Source organism: Crocodylus porosus, unplaced genomic scaffold (genome assembly GCF_001723895.1).
Source record: "Crocodylus porosus isolate Cpor-Errol unplaced genomic scaffold, CroPor_comp1, whole genome shotgun sequence".
Taxonomy (NCBI): domain Eukaryota; kingdom Metazoa; phylum Chordata; order Crocodylia; family Crocodylidae; genus Crocodylus; species Crocodylus porosus.
In genome coordinates this window covers 29007444-29027536 of record NW_017728916.1, presented here as the reverse complement: position 1 = coordinate 29027536, position 20093 = coordinate 29007444, and the positions used below count along the sequence as shown (strand labels likewise).

The following is a 20093-nucleotide window of genomic DNA, read 5'->3' as shown; positions in this document are numbered from 1 at the left end:
GTTGAATTCCAGCTTCTGTAATCTGTATGAGAAAGGCTAGGGAGAAGCTGGGGGAGAGTCTGCAATTTAGCATAAGAAAGGCTGTGGCAAGGCTGGGAAAGAAAAAAGTCCTTGGCAGTATTTCTTTCTTATCAGGTGCAAGATGCAAGCTGTGCATTTCTAACAATATTCCATTTCTAACACTGCCACCAGCTTCACCTCCGGCTGTTCGGAGTCCCTCCCAATCCCCACCCCCGTGGCCAAATCTGCTGCCAACTTCCTTGCATCTAGGGGTTGGGCCCCACACAGGCTGATTTGCCGCAGGCCCCGGGCCCTGCACCCTGCTCAGGTCCTCTCTGTATGCAGGTTTCACTTTATGGACCTCAGGCTACATCTGCTCAGCTTTTAACTTTATTTTCCTTGTTGCATCAGTTAAACCCATTGCATTAGCCTTTCTTCCTTCTAGAAGATCCTCTGGATTACATTGCTCACAACAAGAAAAGACAAAAAAAACCCATGAAGAGCCAAATGTGAACACAGAAAATCAGGGGAACTCTGTGTCCCTTTCACCTGCATGTGTCTATGAACAATGCATGACTGGCTAAGAGTTACAAAAGCAAATGTATCCAAACCAGCAGCTCACTTCTCAGAAATGTTTGTGTCTGCTGCAAAGGCACAAGTAGGCATCCACATCCTTCATCAGAAGGTCCAAAATGGCAATTTTTAGTTGCATGATTAAAGTTTGGATATTTCAGTTACTTTTCCTCCAGACTAGTTGTGGAGTTCACACTATTTCTTCAGGAAAGGACAAGAGCTCTGAACTCAGGCTGTTTCTAAAGAGGTTCATCAAGGATCTAGGCAATCCCAACTACTTCATCACAAACTGGCCAACCCTTAAAGATTATGTGAACAATCAAAACAGGACTGTTCTCTCTTCCTCTACTTATTTATGCCTGACATAACTAAAATAGATACTTTTTGTGTGTGTTAAAGAGCCAAACCTACCATTCCTCCACCATATATAAGGAAGATAAAGCTAGACTATTTCTACAGTAAAAGTGCAAACAAAAAAAAATTATCCAGAACAAAATAAACCACCACAATCAGACACAAGTGTAGCAGAGATTAAACAATTTCTGAATATAATACTTTATAGGACTAGTTTTAAAACTTTTTGGCCACATAGACCATTACCTGCAAAATATTGCTGCTTATACACCCTACACCCAATGTGTCTGTCCACCCATAGAAAGGATGTTGACACTGAAGTCAATGTGCAACAACATCATTATTCACCATGCACTGACGAATCAGAAGATCCAGTGTCATTATTTAAACTTAGGCATGCAATCTTGGGCAAAGTGCCATGTATCCTTGGAGGTCTGTGTATCCTAAATTAAAAAACACTGCTTTAGGCATTTTCTAAAAAGCACCAACAGGCTTCTTATTGACCACTACATCATAATATATCAAAACAAAGACAATCACTGGTCCCTTGAAGACTAAAAACTGACCAGCAGAGAATAGGATAGCTAAGGGAATGCAAAGATGACAGGACCTGAAGGCTGGAATTTTTGTGAATACCTCTGTCAGAATGATAGCAATATTAGTGCACGTGGCCAAGAACTTTGGAACACATGATATGGGCATCAGCAACTTTTAAAATGGTATCTACTTCATTTTAATGGAATGGTTATGACCAGCAAAGAATAAAGTACTTCATTCATCATGGAGACAATATTATCAATACTATTTTGGAGCTGAGTGCCTACAGATAGATCCTAGGATTGCTATAAGATTTAAAATGTGAGATTTCCTGTGGAATTCACTCTTCCAGGAGTGTGCCAGCATCTACAGAAATCACCACAAGGAATAAGCCTCAACAGATGAGAATGAAGGTTAAATTCTATCAAGACACAAAAACTTGCTGCAAACTGATTCAGGGAAATTCTTAATGATCACTTAAAATGGAAAAAAAATCTTCTTTAATCTAACAGGCATTTCAGATGCAGCAAAAACATCTTAGTTCCCTGAAAACTTCTTACACTGATTATAACCTCTTGACAGTTCTGCTGAGGGACATTCCAAATAACTTGCTCCTGGCTTAAAACCTACTCCAAAGTAAACTTTTTACTGTCTCATGAACTCATGGCACAGAAAAGGCCTTAAGAGTAAGGAGAAATCAACACAGATTGTTGTCACTTTACACTGCTTTGTAATGTTGTGTCTATATACTTTTCAAGTTCAGTGGTTATCCAGTTTTGTAGATTTTTGGAAAGATAAAGTGATTGGGCCTTTGCAATGGTGCAAGAGTGTGACTGTTTGCATGAGTGGGTTTTCAGGACGCTTTAAAAATCTTTCTGGTGCATTAAAGTAAAACTCCTTGGACATCATTTAATTTGACTTGCCACGAATTAAAGCATCATCTGCATGGATTCACTGCATGCATACACAAGGCACTCAAAAGACATGTAGTGAGCCTCCTTGACCACCAGATGGCACTGCAACTTTTCTGCAGTTCACCTTTCCAATTGCTTCCACTTTTGGGTTTTTTTTCCTTGTGCTGTTTTCTGGCTCTGTGCTCCCACAGCAGCGTGGCAGGGCATGGGGTGGGGGGGCCTTGTGCTGGGCAGACAGCACTGGACCATCCCTCTCTCCTGTGGCACCAGCAGGGGACAGAGCTTAATTCATTCAAAAACCAAGTGCGTGAAAACACTAATGCAACACTCCAAAGCTTAATTAATTTGAAAACCGTGTGCATGCAAACACTGATACAACACTCCAAAATAAACAAACAAATGTAAATTTTATAAGCTTATTTAATTTAATTTAATAAAGATTAAAACCTGTGGTGTGTATTAAGCCTAACACAGTACCTTCGCCTTGAATTAGGAATCTGACCATTCCACCACTTTCTGGGGCCAGTTTTTTCAATCATCCGCTTCCTAAGGCTCTGTCCATTTGTTTTTCATGCCCTTTAAATTGTGGTTTCTATTAGGCCTGTGTGAAGCAGAAAGTATTCATTTCAGATTCAGATTTGGCAGGGTAGTAATTTGATTCAGTGATTTGAATCACTGTTCTGGTTCGATTTGGCTGAATCCGAATCCAAATCCAAAGATATTCGGTCCCAAATCTTATTCGGGCATAGACTATACAGGCAGGCAGTGCTGGCAGCCCTGGGAGAAGCCACAGGGGCTGGGGGAATGATCAGGGAGCTGGGGAATGGAATCAGGAGCTGGGAGGATGCCCCTATTTGTTCCCCCAGCCACCAATCATTTCCCCCAGCTCCCAATCATTCCCCCCAGCTTCCTGATCTTTCCCTCCAGACCCCAGAGCTTCTCCTGGGTCTGCCAGCACTGCCTGCCTCCCGCTGGCAGGGGGGGAAGGCAGCCAAGGGAGCAGCTGGATGAGCTGCAGCTTCTCTCAGGGCTGCCAGCTCAAGCCAGGGCTTGCCAGCTGTTTCCCCAGCTGCTCCTGCCAGCACTGCCTAGTGCCTGCCTATACAGTCTATGGCTGAATCAATCTTTCTGAATTGATTCAGAGGCTTCGAATTAGATTTGGAGAGATTAATGGGTCTTCTGATTTGATTTAATTTGGAGATTTGGCTGCCAAATTGGGCTGAATCTTCTCCAAATCAAATCAGCTACCAAAGCTTCACACAGCCCTAGTTTCTATACCATTTGGACAGGCTTATAGACCTTTTCAATTTCAATTTCAATTCTTAGTTTTATAACCTAGAATTTCATCCTAGAGAAGTAAATGACCCAGACATATTTGCTGCTTAGGTCACAGGACTGGAAAGTTAAATGGTTTGCATTTTAGTATAAGCTATCAGCATTCTTGATGCAGATGATTTGTGAGAAGCATAAGGAAAGCAAGGAGACAGCACTGGCAGCAAATGATACAGTGGTATCATTCAGATGCTCGTGAAACTATAATTATTTCACACCTCACCAACAGTCATCTTGTAGACTGCTGTCATATTATGTCTGCTCAAGGTTGCCCCTGCTTAGCACAAAAGTTGGCATTGGGTGCAAGGAAGAAAGGGATGGGGGACACAGGTAGTGTTCTCACTAATCTTTCCAGTAAAGGAAAAATCTCTGGTAGAAGCAAAGGCATTGTAGAGCTCAACATGTGGCTGTATAGATGGTATCACCAGCAGAGCTTTGGCTTATTTGACCATGGGGAGGTATTCCAAGGAGGACAACTGGGAGATGGGAGCCCATCTGACAAAGAAGGGGAAGAGTCTACATGAGACGCTAACTGCGCAGTAGCCTGATACTACTGCGCAGTAGTGTAACATGGCAAAAACCATGATATGACACTATTGCACAGTAGTATTAGGCTACTGCGCAGTACCATCACAAAAAAGGTGTTTGCCAGCATTACTGTGCAGTAACTCAGGTTACTGTGCATTTGTTTTTACAAGTACCAAATAAATTAGCAGTAACCACTGCACAGCAGCATCTCATGTAGACATGGCCTGTATCTTTGTCTATAGGCTTGCTAACCTAGTGAGGAGGGCTTTAAACTAGGTTCACTACGGGATGGAGCCAAAAACCCAGAGGTAAGTAAAGAGCCAAAGGACCTTAATACAAACTTAGTAAGGAGAGGCAATAACAGAAGCTTTAGCAATATTCTCAAAGAGGACAATCAGTTAAGACACACTAAAATGTTTATACAGGTTTCCTTCAATTTTATACAGGTTCTATATATGCAAATTCACTCTGATGTGATCACCCTTTTTATACTAAAAATTCATTATATGTGAGGTAAATTCACTTTTATGCGATCGGTGTGATAGAAGCCCAGAGTCAGTTGCTTTGTGTGGTTCACTGTGAGAATGACGCACACCAAAATATAGTCTCCTGTGGGGATTTGTGCTGCTCACTCATTGTCTGTGACATGTTTTTGTAGTTGCTATCCCCATTGTGGCTTCTAAGCATCCTGCTAGCTTATCTCCTACCCCTCTCCCTGGTCCATCAATGAAGCACAAGACAACTGCACTAACACTGTAGACCCTTCACCACCCTCTCTTCACACCAACAAAACATGCATCACCACCCTGCGCTTCTGGCAAACTGTCTGCTGTTGGTGAATGCCAAAATTGTCTTGTAAAAATGGTAGAAATGGATCTGGGGGTCAGTACAGTCAAGGTCTTGGAATGTATCCCTATTTGTCACATTGTAAAATGGGTTCCCTTTATGTTTAATTCAGGTTATGCACCTTTTTCCAGGAATGCATGCACAGCATAAAGCGAGAGAAACCTGTATACTAATGTGAGAAGCATAGGGAATAAACAGAGAGAATTAGAGATCCCAGTACAATCATGTAATTATGATTTAATTGGAATTACAGAGACATGGTGGGATAATTCAGGACTGGAGATGGGTAAAATGTTTTCAGAAAGGCTAGACAGAGGAAAGAGGAGAAGGAGTTGATCTATATATAAATGAGATATATGCATGGTGTGAAGCACAGTACAAAGTAGAAGGTAGGCCTGTTGAAAGACTCTGGGTAAAGAGCAAAGGAGAAAGCAGCAGAGTGGAATGTCACAGTGCATATATGCTATAGGCCACCAGTCCAGGAGGAAAAGGTGGATAAGGCCTTCTTCAAACAACTGATGGAAATTTTCAAATCACAGGACCTCATGGGGGACTTTTATTACTAGGACATCTGCTGAGAGGGAAACACAGAAATGAACAAGCAGCCCAGCAAATTCTTGGAGTGTGTTGGAGATATTTTTTTGGTAAAAGTGGTACAGAGAGGAACGAGGGCAGGAAGCTCTTCCTGGCTTACAGCTCACAAACAAGGAGGAATTGGTTGAGACTGTGAAGCTGGGCCATAACTTGGGTGACTGTGACCATGGTGTGGCATGCACAGTAGGGGGCGCTACTACACCGAGCCACCCACCTCACTGTACCAGGTCCAAAACCACATTTCAGGAGTCTCCCTCAGGGAGCCTACAGCAGGCTGTCCTGCTTCCTGGAGCCTACCTGCAAGCCTGGGGTAACACAGCCACCACCTGGGCACTGGTCTCTCGTAGGGCTCTGTGCAGCATGTGGCACACAGACCCTGTGAACCTTGGGGGTGCTTTGCCCACAGTAACACATTTCTGGGTGGTTCTTTCAGCCCAAAGTATCCCAAGATAGCATCAGGTAGAAATGAAGGAAAATAAAAAGGCAAACTCCACTGGCCAAGCTGGGAGTGGAAAGCTTCTCTCCCCTCCATCCCCACACAGTAACACAGCAAGGCAAGCTGTAACCTGACATTTTTATTGATCGGGGGAGGAGAAGGTAGAACCAGGAAGTCAGAATAGGCTTTGAGCAAACATAAGCAATGTGAGTCTGTACAGAGATTGGACTCAGTGATCCTTTTAAGACATGACTGGCCTACACATAATTCCTAACTCCTGGCTAGTTTCCAGGTTTTTACTTACAAAAAATCTCCAGGCAGCAGCCTGGGGTCTTTGCTTGAAGGTTTCAAAATGCCTGCCAGAAGGAAGCAAGTGCCCCTCCCTCCCCTAGGAATTTATCTGGCCAGATCACCTGATTGAGCAGCCTGCACCAAGAAGAAAACCAAGAGAGAAGGGTCATCTGGGCTGACCCAATTGAGGGCCAGAGAGAAGGGGAGGGGATTTCTTCACACCTGGAATGATTGAGTTCAGAAGCTTGAGGAAAGGAAGGAGAGCAGCAGAATAAAGACACTGGACTTCAAAAAAGCTGACTTAAACTCATGGAACTGGAGGACAGGATCCCTAGGGATTCAATTTGAGGAAAAAAGGAGTTCAAGAGAGCAGGCTGTACTTTAAGGAGGCTTTATTAAGGGCACAGGAGTAAGCTAACTCAGTGTGACCAAAGAATGGTAAGTGCAACAGGAGACCAGCTTGGCTAGACAGTAACCTCTTCAGTAACTTGAAAAAAAAGGAATCCTACAAAACGTGGAAACTTGCTTTTATTACTAAAGAAGAATATTACATAGGTGTGCAGAAATAAAATTAGGAAGGCCAAGGCACAATTTGAGATGCAACTAGCAAGGGACATAAAAATAAAATAAAAAGGGATTCTATAAGGACGCCAGAAGACCAAAGAAACCACAGATCCCTTAGGGAACGCAGCAGGCAATCTAGTTACAGATGGTGCAGAGAAGGCAGAAATATTTAATGCCTTTTTTACTTCAGTCTTCACAAACAGGGGCAGCTACCAGATGATGAGATTAGGTGTCAGCAAAGATAGAGAAGGAGAAAAGCACCTCAAAGTAATGGCAGAACAGGTTAGGAATTCCTTAGAAAAGCCAGATGCTTGCAAATTGACAGGGCCGCATGGGATACACTACAGGGTACTGGAGGAATTGGCTGAGGCAATTTCAGAGCAAGTTGTCACATCTACACGAGATGCTTCAGTGTGCAATAGTGTAGTTTACTGTGCAGTAAGCATGTATGTCTACATGTGTACACACTTACAGCCTAGTAAAAACCCCTCACTGGGGGGTTTTACTGCACAGGTATCAAATTTACTCGCAATTAGTACACAGTAATGCACGTGTAGACATGACCCAGGAGCAGATTTGCTTCAAGATCAGTTCTGCCTACGGGGGCTGCTCTGAGGCTAGTACCAGGGTTCTGGTCTGGGAGCCTCTCTTGGCCCAGGGTTGGGCTGCCTCTATGACAGTCCCTGCCTAAGGCCCTTAAAAGCCTACAGACATTTTGAGCCCTGGAGCACACCAACAAGTAGCCCAAGGGAACTCCAGGCCTGTGTGTCACCCTGAGCAAGACACAGCCTAGCTGCCCTAGCCTGCCAGCACTCTGGCACCACTGCCTGGCACCGCAGTGTCACACAGCTGCCAAGCCTGTGCCATCCAGGCCAGCAGAGTGCTGCAGGCTCCAGCCAGGCCTGCCAGCACCCAGGCCCAGCTGCAGGCAGCTTCTGGCTGCTGGGCCCAGCTCCTACTGCCTGCAGCCCACCCTCAGCAGCCGGCCCTGAGCCTGCAGGTGCTGTGGGGCATTGCCTCAGCTATGCAACTGCCAGTTCCATGCTGAGCCCCTGCACTGGGCACTATAGGCAGCTGTCTAGGTCTGGCAGCGCCAGGACAGCCATGCGTAGACCTGGAGTGCTGGCACAGGAACCCCCCATGGCATTGTCCTTGCCTATGCTTGCCACCAACTGGTCAGTAGAGAAGACTGGTGACCTTGTGGTGCTGTGAGGTAAGGTGGAGGTGCACCATCAGAGCAGGGTGGGCACTCCAATGCCCACATCTATGAGAGCTGCTAGGCCAAATGTGGGAGTGTAGGCACAACTAGTCATTGCGGCAGTGCAGCATAAAGGGCAAGGCCTTGCAGGCACAGTGGGCTGCCATCACTGACCACAATTGTCAGTCGGAGAGTGCCCATAAATCTATGCCCTTCACGCAGCAACTGATGAAGATCCTTATACCTCAGAACCCAGGTCACAGCAGCATGGCCAGCCTGCCCAAGCCCCTAACCCAGCCTGGCACCCCTAGTGACACATCACTGGGGGAGGACCCTCAGGCTTACAGCAGCCCATCCCTGGCCGCACCCTCCACCAGCAGCTCAGAGAACCCAGGCCAGAGCCTGCTGCACCAGCCCCACAGCCCCAGACCCTGCCATGAGGCATGGCTGGCCATGACACCACAGACTGCCAGCAGCACAAGCTCCTCTCCAAGGGGAACTTATGGCCAGGCACCTACTCCCTACACCCTGCTGCCCAAGGATACCTTCCAGAGCTGCACACCATCACCGATAGCTGAGACCACAGGAGCTGCCAGCCACACCATCCCTGGCTGCATGGTAAGCCCTGCACAGCAAGGAGGGCCCTCCCTACCCCATCCCCTGCCCCCAGCCCTGGCCCCCTCCCCCCACTCTCCCCCCAGCCCACCCACTCTCCTGGTACCAGGTTCCCCCCCCACAGCATGCAGAAAGGCAGGAGACAAGTGCTAAATTTTATTAAGCAACCTGTGCTTCTGCAGCTAGATGGGCACAGGCCTATCACATGCCAAGAAATGCGTCGATGCTGGAGGCGATGTCCTCCTTAGCAGTGGGGGGCAGGGATGTGTAGCATATCCACAGGTAGCCCTCCAGGTGGTGGCAGAGGTTACGGGGCAGCCTGGGCTTGCCCCTGACAATGTTGTAGCTCAGAGTCCCATGCCAGGTGCACAGGTTCACCTGGGGCACCATGCCATCATCATCAGCAGGGTATAATGGGTCAGGCACCCCTCAGTCTGCGCAAACAGCTCCTTGCACAGTGCCCAGGTCATGCCCAGCAGGGGCACGCTTGGGGTGCAGCGGTGGTGCAGTGGGGGGAAAGCCCCAGGGTCCCTCCATGGAGAAGAGCCCTGTGGGGAGAGCAAGGGCATGGGTAGCTCCTTGTCCCAGTCATCTGTCAGCCCTGCACCCCACTAAGCCTGGGCACCATGGGCTGGGTGGCAGCGGAGCAGAGTGGTTGACCTGTAGGAAGAGAGGTGGGGCAGCAAGTTCTGGAGCCACGGCTGCAGGTGCTGCCAGTAGCTTGGCCTGTCCCACCCTGGGAATGGGGCAGGGAGAGGCAGGTGGCCTGTGTCTAGCACCCAGTGGCCTGCCAGCCCTAAGGGAGTAAATGAGGATGGAAGGCTTCACTGGTGGTGGCCTGGGCCTGGACCTGCCTGCCAAACTTACCATGGTCCCTGAGTACCCATGCATGCTAAACCACTGATCTGAGGCCAGGCAGTGCACGGTCCCTGGTACAGAGCATCTTATCTCAGGAATGTTACAAACTCACACAAACAGCTTCTTTCTCATGACTCCACAGGGTCTGCAGCTACACACAGGGGAGAGGTTGCACTTGACAGCCAGAATGTGGTTTCAGGGTCACTGCTGTCTACAGTTGGGACCCTGTAGATGCACTGGCCTCACCAGAGGAACACACCCTGAACAGGACCTCCTCCTGGACCACCTGGTCTTGGCATCAGAGGACCGGCTGGCAGACGCTCAGCCCTGGCAGGCGGAGGACATAGCCCACCAGGACAGGTGACAGGCAGAGGACATGGCCCACAACGATGTGCAGGACTGGTGTGAGGAGGCATGGGATCAGGCAGACCAGGAGTTCTGGGTGCAGTTCTTGGCCCTGGAGTGCGAGTGGGTGGAGGTACTATGGGAGCAAAACGTGATCCTGGCCAGGGCAGTGCAGGCTATGGATAACAACTGCTGGGGTACTGGACACTGTTCTAGCTGTGCCAGCTGCTCCCTGGCAGCCACCCATGGGCCTGGGAGGAGGTCCCGGGTCTGGCACCACTTATCCCAGCTCCACCCAACTGTGGAGCCAGAGATACCTGCAGCGGGGCCAGGACTGCACAATAGCTCTGCTGGTCCTGGACAGCACCTGCTGGAGGGGGAGCTGCCTACACGGGGGAACACAGGCCGCCATTGCCCTTGCGTGAGCATCCCACCTACTGCATGTACTGTGGTATGCGCAGCCATGGAGGAATGACCAGAGGCTGGGATGCAAGCTATCTGTCCCTGGGCTCTGCCCCCTAGGCAATCCCACCCTGTGGCCTGCCACCTGGTACAAAGCACATTGTTGAGTTTTCATGAGGAAGAAGGTATTTTATTCTTGGTGGGTGGTAGAGGGGCTCTCTTTGTTGGGAAGGAAGAAGGGAGGGGGACTCTAGTTGATGTGAGGAAAATAAAAACTTGTTCTTCTGAGATGTGTCTGTAGTGAGCATGGTGCTAGGGTAGGGGTGGGGCGGGGTCACGGGTAGCACTGCAGGTGGGCTAGAGCAGGGAGTGCTGGAGGAGGGGTCATCGGGCAGCACCTCCTGCACCCAGTGCCCTGGCCCCCCATCGGCAGGTGTGCGGCTCATCTGGGGCCTCGGTGGGGGTGTGACCACTCCTGTTGCTGCCACCGTAGGTGGCGTTCCCACTGACAGGCATCCTCTGCCCACTAGGTGGTGAGGGTGCACCAGGGGCCCTTGAGATGGTCGAAGCCACACTCCACCAGAGCGCATGTCTGGTCCAGGCAGTGGTTACAGTGCGCCTGGCAGGGGTCCATCTGGCTGGTGTAGAGCCGCACGAGCCAGGGCAGGAGTGGGTAGGTGAGGTCCCTAATGAGCAGGAGTGGAACCACCGCGGCACCCAATTACAGGTCCAACACCCCCAGTGCTGCTCTGCACCAGGGCTAACAGGCTGGAGTTTCTAAAGACATGGGAGTCAGGGGAACTGCCTACCCAGCTGGTGCTCATGTGCATGAGAGCCCTGCAGTGATCCACGATGGCTTGGAGCACCACGCAGTGAAAACCCCTCTGGCTGTAATAGGAGCAATCTTCGTGGGGTGGGCGGGTGACTATGACATGGATCCCATCCAGGGCCCCAATGTATCAGGGGAATCCCAGGACATGGAACCCCACTACCACCACTAGGGGGTTATGCACTCAGAGCACTGTGTCCCCCAGACGACCGTGGCCTCCCCAGCAGTGACCTTGCCGAAGAAGTGGCCAGTCTATAGTGCTACAGGCTGGCAGGCATGGCCAGCTTCAGCAGGGCAAGGGCCAGTTGGGTGTCCGCAGGGAGGGGTGTCCACACGCTGATGTCCTGCCACTCCAGATGTGACTGGTGCTGCTCCAGGAGATCCTGCAAGGTGGCCCAAGTAATCTGGAACACTTCCAGGCACTGCTCATTGTCCCACATGTGCTGGACGACGTGCAGCCACCAGTGGTGGATGGCCCAGTGGGCCCAGAGGCAATGGGCCTGGAGGCACAGAAGGGCAATCGTGACCCTGGCGGTGGCATCCTGGAGCCCATCATCAGTATCCCTGCTGGGATCAGACCAGGTAGACTGGGTCAAGGTGACAGCTGTGCAGCAGCGGCACTGGGATGGCACACAGCAGGCAGGCAGGTCGTCACTGGGCATGGGGGAGCCAGGACAGGCCAGAGGGACATGGGCCAGGTGGTAGTCAGCACAGCCAGCCAACAGGGCCAGCATGGTGGCCAGCAAGAGCCTGGTCATTGTTGCCAGGGGCAGGGACTGGAGCAGCCATGGTGTGGGGAGCCACAGGGGATGAGGAGAGTGCTGCCACATGCTATCTCTGAGCTGTACATGCTGCTCCTGGCCAAGGCGCTGGCCGAAAACCAGCGTGTCAGGCTGCCCTTTAAAAAGAGCTGCTGGAGCCCGGAGCTCCCCATGGTGGCGGCAGGGGCCTATTGTAGGGCCCCAAGAAGCAGCAGCAGATTTGCTGCCATTGCCAGCCAGTGCCACTTCCCTGCACATGTAGATGCCACTCTTTACTCATGGGTAATTTACTCGCACATAAACTGGTGCTGCAGCAAATGCATATATAGATGCGCCCAGTGGCTATTCTCTTTGAGAACTCATAGAGGTCAGGTCAGGTGCTGGATGATCAAATATAGTACCCATCTTCAAGAAAGAGAAGAAGAATCTGGGGAATTACAGAGTGATCAGTCTGACCTTGATACCTAGAAAGATCATGGATCAGATCTACATGGAATCTAATATGAAACACTGTGTGCATCTACACAAGTTGCTTAATGCCCATTAGACTAATTCTACTGGGCATTAGCATGATTGACAAAAAACGTGCTAATGCACAGTAGATTAGTGCAATGAGTAATTAAGCATCACACAAAAAGTGTTCATCTGTAATAATGTGCAGTAATGCTGATTACAGTGCATTAAGTTAGTATCTGTAATTACTTATTACTTAGGAGACAAGAAAAGACTGATGGGGGATTTATTGACAATCTTTATATACCTGAAGGGGAATTATCAAAAGGTTACTGATGGCATTTTTCTATGTGGCTGTAGAGGACAAACTAGGAGCAATGGCCTCAAGCTGTGGCAGAGGAACTTTACGTTGGAGATTCAGAGGAACTTCCTATGGGGGTGGTCAAGAATTGGAACAGGCTACCTAGAGAAGTTGTGATATCTCCATCCCTGGAAATTTTCAATAGGCCGGAGAGACACTTGTCTTGGATGGTTTGGTCAGGGATGCTCCTGCCTTGAGCAAAAAGCTGGACTACGTGACCCTGCAAGGCCCCTTCCAGCCCTAATTCCCTATGATTATAAGGACAAATGCCCTATACTTGGGATGGAATAACTGCATACAGAAATGCAGACTGGGGAACGAATGGCTAAGCTGCAGACCCAGCCATTAAGGACCTAGGACACTGGCAAGCAACATATGGCCTATGCATCACATCCAACCTATAAAACAATTTCATCTGGGCCACAGGCAGGCACCCACAAATTAATTGCATCTAACCTGGCCCACAGCTGCCCTGTTACACTCAACATGGGGCTGAGCCACACCCACTCCCACCAGGGCAGGGCTTTGAGATCCCAGTTTGGACCATGGCAGGGTCTCAGCCCTGGCCACAGTGCACAGCTTCCAGGCAAGGCTGCTGCTGGTGCAGCTGCCCAAAGAACTGCTCAGTTCCCCTGGTCTCCAGCAGTTCCTCTTCGTCTCACTGCTGCAGCACTTTGGGAGCAAGGTGAGGGCTGGTGGGAGTGCAGAGCGAGGGCTGGAGGGAGCACAGAACCTGGAGCATGGGGCCATGGTTGGTGGGAGCGCAGAGCCCAAAGTGTGAGGCCCACATCAGGTGGGGCAGTGGGACTGCAGAGTCCAGGTCAGGAAGAGTGCAGGGCCAGCTCGGTTCCATCACATGGGACTCCCCATGGCTCATGTGCAGCTCTTGGGACTTAATGGGAACCATACACTGCTGCAGGGAGTTCCACGTGATGCAGCCAGCAGCCTTCCCCACTCCTTGCTGCCATATGCAGCTCCCAGGACTCTGCCAGGAGTGGCAGGGAGCCCTGCAGGATAGAGCCAGGCCAGCTCAGCTCCACTCCCTCCCAGCTGAATCCCAGGAGCTGCATGTGCTTGCAGGGAGCAGGCCAGACCACTGGCTCCATCACATGGGGCTCCCTCCCAGGAGTGCACAGCTCTGGCCAAGGGCTGGAAGGAGCATGGAGCTTGGCTGAGTCCCAGGAGCTGCAAGTGAGCCACAGGGAGCCCCATACAATAAAGGCAAGTTGACCTGGCCCTACTCCCTGCTATGTTCAGCTCCTGGGACTTTACTATAGCCACACGCTGCCAGACAGTTCTGCCTGTGCGGGCCATGAGAACCCTAAGGACCCACTGCCTGCTGCTGCAGCCGCCAGCAAGGGGGTCTGTGCACGGATCTTTTACTTGCAAATCAGGGTTTTTTCACTTTATTTGGCACTAGCGAAATCTCACCTGGAGTACTGCATCCAGTTTTGGGCCCCCTGCCTCAAGAAAGATGTGGATACATTGGAAAGAGTTCAGCAGAGAGCAATAAAAGTTATTACAGCTCTAGAATTCATGACTTCCTAGGAAAGGCTAAAAGATCTAAGACTATTTAGTCTGTAGGAGGGAAGACTGATGGGGGAATTTGAAAAGTATTCAAATACATGATGATTATAAAGAAGGTGGATATGGAAAATTCTGTAGTTGTAGGAAATGGAACTAGGGGCCTTAACTACAGCACAGGAAATTTCAGCTGAAGATTAGAAAGAACTTTCTGATCATGAGGGTGGTCAGGCAGTAGAACAGGCTACCTAGAGATGCCGTGGAATCTCCATGCCTGGAAATTTTTAGGAGCAGTTTGGACAGACACTTGGCTGGGCTGATTTAACCAGAGATGTTCCTGCCAGTCCAGGACGCTTCTGGATTAAAATATGACCTCAGGGGCATCTCCATATGAGCGTGAACGTGTTTTTCCCTAGGAACAAACAGCAGTGGCACTTGTCCCTGGGGAATGCCTGTGCCATATGTGCTCTGGTATATGACATGTTGTTCCAGGTGGGGATGGCAGGCTGGGGCCAGCAACTGTGCTAGCCCCAGCAGCCTTACCTGAAGTTCTGGGGGCTTCTGGGAACTACAGCCACAGCGATCTTGAAGCAGAGAACCTAGCTGGCAGCTGGAACGTGGCTCTGGCCAGCCAGGCTCTGGTTTTGAGCAGCATGTGCTGCTGCCACATGCATTGCCCCACTTTTTTTAAGCACAGATTTTTTTGATCCTGGGATCTCCTGGGGTCAACTCCCCCTCTCCCTCCCGAAAATTAGCAGTGCAAGGAACACTTGCATGTGCGGCACCACGCATGGGTCTGTGGTGCTACATACCACATGTCTGCACTCGTCTGGACACATCCATGAGGTCCTTTGCAGCCTTACTTTCCTATGAACCTAAGTAGTTTCTCATACAGGAGAGAATGGAAGTTAAGAGCCCAATTTAAAAAATACTGGAGTGCCATCTCATCAGACTCAGAAAGGTTATGCATCCCTGCTTTGTGATATTAAGACTCTGCCAACAAACCCAGAACTGCATCACCCTGTTTGGTACCCTACAATATCCCATGGCAAATTCACATCTGGTTTGAGTACCATTAGCCCTCTTACATCTTCTTCCTATCTGGGTTTGTCTTTCTACCATCTCCAATTCAGTCTTCCACTAGAATATAAACTTACATATTTTACAAGCGTACTTGTCTGCATGCGTCTCGCCATAGGGGTTAACATCTCAGGACCCCTCTACATATGCAGGCCAAGGCGCAATGGGATCTAATGTGCAATCCACACAATCCTGCCTTCTACAATATTGTATGTGCATGGCAGGAGGCGTGATTGTGGGATTATGCCAGGGGCAGGCAATTATTTCAAGTGGAGAACCAATAGTTTTGGTGAGCTGTCAAGGCCTGCATGGGTAGCCCCACCCCTTAACAGCTCCCCAACCCCTGGTTCTTATCTTGGGACCAGAAGTCCTACCCCCTAACCCAGGGGCAGGCAATTATTTCAGGTGGAGGGCCGCTTACTGAGTTTTGGCAAGCTGTCGAGGGCATTGATAACCTCACCCCTTGACAGGTACCTCACCCCCTTGATCACCATCTTGTGATTGGAAGTCCTGCCCCATAACCTTTGCCACCAGAACTCCCTCTTCTTGCCCCAAGAAGTACTTCTTTCAGCAAGGGGGAAGCAAAAAGCAGAAAAATACCAAATTATATTCTAAAAAGCAAGCAACTACAACATTAATTTGATTTAAAAAAAATATATATTTTTGTCCTGGTTTACATGTGTTTGTGTAGTGTACATAGAAGTGATTGTATAATAGTTTAAATGGAGACTTACTCTTGTATAGCGTGGAAGGGAATAGGCTTGTTGGGGACTGTGGATGCGTGGGGGAGGGGATAGGTGGGGTATCAGTGTGTGGTGATGGGGTGTGTGGATATGTGGGGTGTGAGTGGGTATGGGACTGGTGGGGGAGCCCCGTGTGTGGGGAGGGAGGGTGGCTGGAGTATGTGGGTGTGGGGATCTGCGTATGTGGCAGTGCAAAGGCGGGGTGTGAGTGTATGCGTATGGTGTGGTGTGCATATGGGACTCACCCTATGAATACACACACATACACACACGAGTACCGATGTGGGCCTCATGCTCCCCTAGTCCAGCAATGCAGCCAGAAGCCACGTGGTGCTGTAGCAGTGCAAGGGCAGGAAGGCAGGAAAATGGCAGGAGGTAGGATGGGACTGGGCTGCTGCATCCTCCCCCTGGGTCCTACTGCTCCTGGCTACCTGTCATCTTTGACAGGCAGCCAGGAACAGATAAATATTAATTTTCTAAATTTTTTAAGGGCCTTGCAGGCAAAATAGAATGGCCTGGCAGACTGAATCCAGCCTGCAGGTTGTATTTTGCCCACCCTGGCCCTAACCCCTGAGCTCTGCCACCAGAAGTCCCTCCCCTTGCTCCCTAGGAATACTCCTGAGGGCAGGGGGGTTGTCATCCTAGAAACAGCAAAAAACAAATCATACACTAAAAGTCAAACACCTACTGCAACATATTTTAATTTTATTACAAAAATATTTTTATTATGATTTGTGTTTGTGTCCTGTATATAGAGATGATTGCGTAGTAACTCAAAAACAAATTCTTAGCCTTTTATATATTGTGTGTGCACGTGTGTGTGTGGGGAATGTAGGGAAGGAAGGGGGAGTTGGTGAGGGGGTATGGCTGTGTGTGGGGGCATAGGGTACTTTGGGGGGTTGCGAGGTTTTTGTGTGGCTCTGGAACACACCTTTTTTGCAATCAACGCAGGCAGCACTGCAGTGTGGGTGTGTGGCATTTGTGGGGTGTGACGAACGCCCACACTCCCCCCACGGCACAGCAGCAGATGGGGGCACTTAGGACACTGGTGCTCGGCTCTGGCCAGCACTGCACATTGCAGTGAGGACTGCAGCCCCCACCACGCCATCTGTATTACGGGGACTCTCTAAACTCACATGGCACAGGAGAGAAGCCCCAGGGACTGGAGCCAGCTGTCTTCCCAGCTCCAAGTGCCTGGGGCTTTCCTCCCTTGCCGCAGGAGTGTAGGGAGCACTAGCAACACAGACAGCCCAGAAGGGTGTAGGGGTTTGAACTTTTCCATTTTGTAGAAGCACTACATAATGTCATCTTCTGCAAGATGTTACCTCCCAGTCCTGTCCCTGTAGCTTCCACTTGATCCCTTACCATGCTCTCAAGTTTACAGGCCTTCAGTCAATTTTTTGTCCATGTAACAGCACTTATTAAAAAGAAAACTTTAATTAGCTCTAGAAACGACATTGTGGAATACCACAACAAGAGCTTTTCTATCATGGTTTTTTTCATGTAGTAGTCTTCTAATACTATAATAAAAATCATGGCTCATCCAATACAAGTATATTATTACTACTGTAGACAGCACCACCTCCTGGACAATATTAATAACACTGGGGAAAAAAAGCAAAACTTAAATAGAATTTGAATTTATCATAATAATTTGTTGAATGCTGAGAATTAATACAGAGAACAATTTCCGGAATAGCTACTTTTTCATTTTAACTGAAAAGATTAAAGACTGTTCTTGCATGACGCCTGAAGTAGCCTGGGTTCTTTCTGTGCTTTGGTTCACATTTTCTTTCTCAAGTTCTGATGAATAAACTGTTAAATGTATACATAGGGAACTAGCTGCCTAAATCCCAGCAAGCTTAAAGTTTTTTCCTGGCAAGCAGAGCCAATTTCATGGGCATTTTGCAGTGGCCCCGCCCCTCAGCACTGATTGGCTAAGAGGCTCTGCCCCTCAATGCTGAATGGTGGAGAGGTCCCAGGGGCAAGAGGGATAAGGGGGCAGCCGCCATTTTGCTTGCTGGCTGCCCTTTGAACAACTCCACCTCTTCGCACCGGTTGGTGGACAGACCCTGGCAGGGCAAATAGGGACAAGTGGATGGCTGCCATCTTTTCTGTTGTCCTTCATACTATACTGTCACACGGTGTCCCCTCCCAGCAGGGAGAACCACTGGCTCCCACTGGGGGGGGCAGCATTTTATTCTTATTAAGGTTTTTTGGTGTTGGTGATTTTGTGGACAATCCCAGATTTTGCTGTTTCCACAAAATATGTGAAACTGTAAATTAAGTAGGTCCTGACACATGCTTAGTGTTGACAACGCACACTCAATTCTCATGGTGGTGTTACAGGTTACCTTTAAACTTTACAAAGCCAATTTTGTCTTGCTCCTCAGTGCTGATTGGCATAGAGGCCCCATCCCTCAGCACCGACTGGTGGAGAGGCTCCAGTAGGGAGAAGGAATGAGGGGGGTGGCCACCATTTTGACTGCTGGCTGCCTTTCATCCAGCCCTGCCTCTCAACACTGATTGGCAGAGAGGCCCTAAAGGGCAGCAGGGGGAGGAGGGGCAGCCGCCATCTTGTCTGCTATCCCTTTTGTGCCACTCTACCAGCTGGTGCCTTCCCCTTCTGGCAGGCTGCTATTAAGAGGGAGACTTAATAAAAACTTTATTAACTTTGTTTTTCACGGATTTTGTGGGTAACCCTGGATTTTGCAGAAACAATTAAGGTAGGCCCCTAATTAAAGGCTGTTAAAACGTATGCTCGAAGTGAGAAGGAGGGTTATCTTTGAGCCACTGTATGCAGCTTTAGCTTGGGTATTGCTAGTCTGATCCCCGGAGATATACTGACCAATTTACTGTCAACCAGCATCTCAGCATGCATGGCTCCCAGCTCCTTTACCCTGAGAAACTTCCCACTCTCCCAAGCTCTACTGCCCAGGTGGTGGGGTACTAGTCCACAAGCCAACACCCCCACCCACCTCCAGTTGATATAGCTCCAGCCCACATAGTAGACCTGAGCAGATCATCAAGTCTGACCCCCTCCCATTGGCAGGAAAGAACACTGGAGTCAAATGACCCTGTCTAGGTGATTATCTAGCCTCCTTTTTAAGACTCCCCAGGGTAGGAGCAAGCACCGCTTCCCTTGGAAGTTCCAGATCCTAGCAGCCCTGATTGTGAAGACATCATGCTGGCTCCAAGGACCCCAGCACTGGAAGCCAGGAAGCCAGCTTGTCCTCAGAGGGCTAAGCCTTTGCAGCACCCACAGGCAAACTCTCTCATAGCCAGGATAATTTTGTGGGGGAGAAGACGGGAAAGAGTCAGCTATGGTTTTCTGCCCAGCATCACACATTCCAGGGAGGATGGAGAGGTAGGAAGGGCCGCCTACTGCCAAATGTGACAAGAGCATGGAGCCCAGGGAGGCACGTACCCCTGGGTCCATGCTGTCACCACTGTTAATCCCTGGTAATTCCACACTAGGAACAGAGCTACGAGGTGGCAGAAGCATGGAACCTAGGGACACATGCTTCCTACACTTCATACTCTTGCAGTGCTTAACCCCAAAATAATGGTTAGAGTTCTGGCTCCTGGTCATGCCCCTGCTCACCAGGCCCTCTAGTGACAAATCAAAGTTCTGAAGGGCAGAGACAGCATTAAGCCTCACCCTGCAGCTGCTCTAACTGTAACACTGCCTAACATTCCCCAGATATAGAAGGGCTGAAAGGTAACTTTTAACAGCACCTTACTTCTATGAAAAATCTTGATTGTAATCTCAATATCAAGGCAGCCTAAATCCTCACACATACAGCATTTTGTTGAAGCCAGTAATGTACTTAGGTTTTCATAGATTTCATAGACATTAGGGCTAGAAGGGACCTCGGGAGATCATCGAGTCCAGCCCCCTGCCCAAAGGGCAGGAAGTCAGCTGGGGTCATAGGATCCCAGCAAGATAAGCATC

General features: G+C 49.3%; 1 long non-coding RNA gene across 1 annotated transcript in view; it reads left to right on the top strand.

Annotated features, from left to right (window-relative positions):
- Window positions 1–18589, top strand: part of LOC109311089 — an 18971-nt gene extending 382 nt beyond the window's left edge. The window contains exons 2-3 of the long non-coding RNA XR_002101406.1: window positions 11966–11969; window positions 17330–18589. This is a non-coding gene — a long non-coding RNA (uncharacterized LOC109311089). The remainder of the gene's footprint in view (window positions 1–11965; window positions 11970–17329) is intronic.
- Window positions 18590–20093: the final 1504 nt, after the last annotated feature.